At 32.2% G+C, this 6893-nt stretch overlaps 1 pseudogene; it reads right to left on the bottom strand.

The window, feature by feature from the left end:
* Window positions 1–3985: 3985 nt before the first annotated feature.
* On the bottom strand, window positions 3986–4606 carry LOC149209303 (G-type lectin S-receptor-like serine/threonine-protein kinase SD2-5 pseudogene; annotated as a pseudogene).
* Window positions 4607–6893: the final 2287 nt, after the last annotated feature.

The following is a 6893-nucleotide window of genomic DNA, read 5'->3' as shown; positions in this document are numbered from 1 at the left end:
CTAGGAGATGGCTTCAGCACTCCCTCATTGCCACTATGACATGATGTACTTTCTATCCCATTAACTATTTTGGTCATCTTTTTTTGCATGCTTTGTAATACTAAGTACTTTTCCTGTCTATCAGCGGAAATCATGAAGTTTGATGTGTGAAAAGGAGTATGCTTTTGGATACCCTTGCAAAAGAATTGGCTCCAGGAACAATCAGATTCAATGCTAAAGTTGTTTCCATTCAACAGTATACAGATTCTTCTTTCACTATAGTAAAACTGGGAGATGGAACTCTTATCAAAGCTAAGGTATCATCTTAAATCCAAACTTCTGACTCCCATTTTAGGTAGTAAAACTTGGGCGTAAATTTAGTAATGAATTGAATCCCCTCTTGCTAAACAAAGGTAATATTAATAACCCATATGCGCTGGTTTACATTTGAATTTATATTTTTTTTTCAACAAGTTGACACTTAAAATGCAGAAATGCATGTTTTATGCGAAAATAAATTTTTACAGTATACAACATGTTCTATACCTCTTATTATATTGTGCTGAGAGACGAACTCCATCCCTAGCTAAGCATGGAAGGGAAGTGATACTCTCACTCTCTTTTATAAGTGACACATAGGGTTCATAAAAATATATATTGCTTAGATATATGGATCTGCACTCTATCTAACTGATAAAAGATGAATTTTGAAAGACGCGAAAAATAAAACAGAACTACCTGATCTAACTTTAGCACTGTATCTTTAACATGAAATATAACGATAAACTTATCCTATCCTAAGGAAGTTGTGCATGCCTTTGGTTTGAGTAGATTGTTTGATTGTATTAAATTTAACATTTAGATTTATTTTTTCATTCAAATTTGGCTATAGTTAGATCACCTAACATATCACATTTTTTTCATTTATGTTCTTCTTCCATATGTGCTACCGACTTACGGCGTTTCCTTTGCAGCATCTGGTGCAAATGCTAGTTAAATTTAAATTAATAAATATATAATTATAAAAGCCTCATTTAAGGAAAATCCCATATGATTGTTGAATATTAATGTTGATTGAGATTTTGCAAGTTTTATTCAGAGATTCTGTTCACTCTTCTAATAAGAGTTTTCAAATACTTCCCATCCCACTGCAGAGAAAATAGGTGATGTACTTTCATTTTAAAAGGGTTTGAAACTTACCTAGTATTTTCACTAGTATTGACAACATTTTTGGGCTTTGATTGGGAACAAACAATGCTACCAACCAAACATAGAGATGGTATCATCGTTAAAATTTATGCTTATATTAAAGAGTATATTGGTTTTTTTTAATCCATTTTTATATTGAGAGTTTAATAAGTTTGCAAAATCTTATTTTTATTTCAATTGTTAATTATTATAAAGATGGTAGGGGTTTTTATTATAAAAATAAATAAAATGACTCTACTATTGCATTTGTAGGTGCTCCCGAGAATCATGCAAGGCAAGGCAAGTGATAATGAAGAAATACTAAGAGTGCACACATTTCTATTTCAGGGACGCACTACATTTATTTTATTTTATTTCAGTAAGTAGCTCTCTTGGAAATGGTTGAGAAATGGTATAAAACTTGCCTTACAGGAATTTATTATTTTATTCTTAACAGGAAGAAGGATGGGTGGTTTGGTGTGCCTCCAAGAAATGATTAAGTGCCGAGAAAACATCTAGTGATAGAGACTTTTCTGCAACTTTAGCTTGTTATGAAGTTGATCATAATAGTTCATTACCCGAATTAGATTCATTGGATATGAAGCTTCCTCGGGAACTATATCACCACCAATTTGGATACCAATTGCTGCAATTCTTGGGCTGCAACAGGAGATGGAGCCAACTCGAATTGTGAAAGCCAATAGTGGAGAAGATAATTATGTAGGTCACCAATAGATTGAGAATTGGCCTATATCATGTTGCCAGGACCTGTGTCAATTTTTCATCTTTTGTAAAACCTTCATGAAGACAAAATTTCCAATCAATTGTAAATTCAAATTCATATACATTATTACAATTCTTTTTTATCAAGGAAGCCAATTCCAATTATACAAGGGTATTGAAATTATGGTTTAACCACTGAATATGAATTTAATTTCCACCATTTAATGTGATTGAAGCTTTGAATTTCTATGTTAGAGAATAAACGCTCTTGTAGGATGGAGAAATCTAGAATATTTCTTTTTTGACTCATACTATGTCTTAAAATGAAGTTCCAACTAAGGATCATGCATGTTCAAATGACGTGAATGCATTTTCAGAAAATATAAGTGTGTTGCCTTATTATTTTCAATGTTGCTTTCCAAAATTGTTTTTTCATTTAGATTTAAAATTACTTTGTTGTTAGCGTTGAAAATAATGGATTTATCTATTTTTTATTCTGTTGGTATCCATAAACAACAAAGATTTAAGGTAATTAAAATCATTATTTGTGAATTTTGAATGTGAAACTACTTTGAAAGAACATTCAAAATGATTTTATTTTTTATTTTTTAAATATTTTTTTATATTGTCTCTAGAGAGACAATAGTTTGAATTATGGACATATAGTCTCTATACAGACAATATGTTTTTAATCTCAGCTATTGTCTCTAAAAAGACAAAAATGGAGTTGTCTCTAAAGAGACACAAATGAAGTTGTCTCTAGAGAGACAAATCAAATTGTCTCTAGAGAGACAAATCAAATTGTCTCTTAATAGACAATAATTCTTGTCTTTATAGAAACAATAATAATTTGTGTTCTATATTGTCTTTATAGAGACAAACTTTTGAGACATTATATTTTGAGACTGTCTAATTCTTGTCTTTATAGAAACAATAATAATTTGTGTTCTATATTGTCTTTATAGAGACAAACTTTTGAGACATTATATTTTGAGACACCCCCTTAAAGACAATATTTAAGACAATAAACAATTTTTTTTTTGGTCTTAAGTTAAGACAATTGACTCAAATATTGTCTTAAAACCCCCTTACATGTAGTAGCCTCAACCAAAAAATTAATCAAATCTTCTAGATGAGCGCACAGATAGTTCGAAGCTGTGAAAGTCACTGATCCGTTGCAGGTGTTAATAGGCGTGGCAAAGACTGAATACGCTCTGACTAGGTTTGTAAAGCGTGAATTTTCGTGTAAACTTTGACGAGGCTTGTGGAGCGGAAATAAGCCCTTATGCATGTACTTTAGGAGACTTTATGCCTCTGATTTTTACCTATGTAAAAAATTATAATTAAAAAAAAAAAGACTCTTATTTACGATTAAATTATAAATGTTGTATTGAATATAACAAATATAATATAAAATATATTATTAATATTAATATTAATATTGTTTCATAATATCAATAAAATACCCAAACTTACATTAATTTAAATTCAAAGATATAATTATTTATCAGTTAAAGATCTAAATCTTTTAAAAAGAGAAATCCATATATATGGCCGAACCCCTCAATAAAATACCCAAATTCACACTAATTTAAATTCAAAGATATAATTATTTATCAGTTAAACATCCAAATTTTTTTTAGAGAGAAATCCATATATATGGCCGAAGCCCTCAAATTACAATATGGCCGACCCAAATCTATAATGAACCTAAAGTCAGACAAAAAATTAAATTATTTTAATATGTTAAACCGATGATGGATTTTGAATTTGAAACAATCTCCCAGCCAATTATATCCTTGACATATATGAAGAAGAGTTTATGACGGCAGCCAATTCACTGGCTCAATACAATTATATTTTCAACCATACTTTTAGCGATCACCGCTTGAACGGACTGGCTCCACTTAAACACAACATGTAAATCGCATTGACTTGAATACAATTGTAATATCTAAATCACATGGTATAAAAATCAATAATATACGCTACGACCAAATTTTCGGGGACATTAGAATAATTCTCGCCTGCTTTCGCAGTCCAACTTGGTGACCGTCTCCTCGTCTGTTGACGGGATGAAAGGAAAATTGCAGGTTTAGGGAGGATCCATAACCTCCAAATCTCCCTCTAAGAATCGCACAACCGTTCCCATTGAAGGCCTCATCGCCGAATTGCTCTGAATACACCACAGCGCCGTCTTTATCAACCGCTTCGCCTCATCCATTTCCGAAGGCCTTTCCAATTTCAATTCGCTCTGAATCAATTCATCCATTTTTCCTTCCCTGGCCTTCCTGAAAGCAATAGAAGGAAAATGACAATTTTCCGGACCCTGAGAGTGATCCATGTTTTTTCTCTCCCTCATTATTTCCAGAAGCACCATTCCGTAGCTGAACACGTCGGCCTTGTAAGTGATTCCCCAATCCAAAAGCCACTCGGGCGCCATGTACCCCGGCGTCCCTCTCATCCCTGTCATCACGCGGCTTTCCTTATCTCTATTCACAGACCTTGCCATGCCGAAATCGGAGACCTTCGCCCTGAAATTCTCATCCAACAGAATGTTCTGAGGTTTGACATCCAGATGCAGAATCCCGTGTCGTGACTCTTCGTGCAGGTACGCAAGTCCCCGGGCAGTGCCGAGCGCGATGGAATACCTAGTCTTCCAATCCAGCCGTTTGTCTGAGACGAACAGCCATCTATCCAGAGACCCGTTGGCCATGAATTCGTACACCAGAATACGATGGCACCCTTGCGCACAAAAACCACGCAAGGTTACGAGATTCGAATGATTAAGGGACGATATGGTCGCGATTTCCGCACAAAATCCCGCTGTCCGTGTCCCGTCTGATCGAGCAGACATTTCACTGCAACTTGAGTACCATCCGTCAAAATCCCTTGGTATACCTTGCCGAACCCTCCCCTTCCAATCTCTTTGCTGAAGCCGCCCGTGGCCGTCTCCAGGGCTTGGAAACTGAAAGTTGCTGGAAGACCAACCACATTCTTCAGATAAGCTGCACCAAAATCATCCCGCGCAGCTTCATTCGCATATTCGATACCAGAAATCTGGAGTCCATTTGCAGGGTCATCGGGTGGAGCACGGTTTCTGCGTCTTTCAGACCATAAGGTATATCTTCGTGTCAGATACATAGTTAAGAGGAACATTGCCGCGATGACAAAGAACTCAACGCGAAATCGAAGGGCGGTCAAACAGACACAATAGAAAAATCGACTCTACTACGAGCACAGATAAGCCGTATTTGCTGAGAAAGTAGTAGCGTACATAGATATAAGAAGCGGTTGCACAAGTGGATGGCAAGTAATTGTTGCGTATCCATTAACATCGCTAGAGTCCCAGATTTGTATATTGTAATGACATTATTTTGTAGGCCGTCATTTTAGATTATTTCTTTATTCGCGTTGAAAATCTATCCACACGCATATCTATCCACTCTTTACACCGCTGCTAAGATAAGGTGTGTGTATATTGCCATTCTTATTTCATCTAACATCAGTATTTTGATATTTGATGCGGAGTAGTTCGGTAAAACAATTGAGTTATTTCTCATTGGTTTAAAGTATCATAAAAATCTGCAATTAACTAAGTTTAAATTATACATATTTCAAAAAATTTATATTCATTTATGAGAAAGCTAAATATTATACTAACCTATTTTTTTTAAATATACTTTTTTAAATTAATATAAATTTAATTATTTTTTTTATATAAAAATATTTATTTTTTAATTTAAAAAAAATTATATTAACTATATTTTTTTAGCCTGTTACTTTAAACTATATAAACTTTTCTCATATATTCATAAATATATAAACTTTCATAATCATCTTTTTTTTTCTAAGATAAGTATAATTTATAATTTGGTAATAGTATTAATTTACTCATAATCTTTCTCTCTTTTTTTATTTTTTAGTGATATTCTTTATAATATTTCCATAAAGATATTCTTTATAACAACTTTGCGTTAATTAGGATCTCTATATACAAATTCTTTTTTGTAGCATAATGTCAAATTATTTATATGGAAATTCAATGTGATTATTAATATAATAAAATTATTATTGATAATGGTTATTTTTGTTTTGATAAGGATATTAAAAGTATGAGTGGATTAATTATTTATTATGTTAAATCAAATAATTATATTTGATCTCATGCTTTTTGATTTATATTGATTTTTGTAGTTATCTTTTGGATAAATCACACATCAACTATTTTTTATGGTGATAATTTTTTCTTAATATATAAGAAATTATAAATAAGTATAATTTATAATTTGGTAATAGTATTAATTTACTCATAATCTTTTTCTCCTTTTTTATTTTATGTTTTCTATTTCTAAAAATTAATTTCTTTAAACATATTAATATTTTAATAATTTCTTATACATTGACCAAATTGTTTATAATTTCTTATATGTTAACCAAAAATTATAATATTATAATTCTAAGGGCTAAGCATCTTTTCTATTTAACCTTATTGATAGATCAGTTTTTTCATTTTGGTCCTTAGGATGAACCTCATTAGTAGGTTCGAAACATGGACCATCAAACATTGCTAATGTGATTTATCCAAAACCTAGCTGCAAAAATTAAATAATTATGATTTAAAATAATTAACATCAATTAATTAATTATGAATTAGTAAATTTAATTAAACTATAATGTTAATTGACTAATTGATTAAATTTGTATGTTATACTTATCAACGCACATGTAATAAAACATTTGAAGTGACTATTAAAAGACCCAAGTAATAGGCACAAAGGTTGGAGTCTAAGCAGGTTAACCATATTAATGTGTGGAAGTGTTATTTGATTTTCGTCCCCTAAAAGGATAATTCTAGGGAAGGAAAGGCCGGAGAGGGCAATAGTACCCTCTCGGGCACACTCGAGGGTGACCCCAAGAAACATTAAATGCAAGAATTGTTTAGAGAAAGAGGTTATGAATTTTTGTGTCGGAGAAAATCCCCAAGAAGCAAGTTTATCCAT

Source organism: Pinus tabuliformis, chromosome 1_2 (assembly GCF_031772625.1).
Source record: "Pinus tabuliformis cultivar Carrire ecotype Pingquan chromosome 1_2, CPIR1, whole genome shotgun sequence".
NCBI lineage: Eukaryota > Viridiplantae > Streptophyta > Pinopsida > Pinales > Pinaceae > Pinus > Pinus tabuliformis.
The sequence above is the reverse complement of the archived record's forward strand: the minus strand, read 5'-3'. Positions and strand labels throughout refer to the sequence as shown.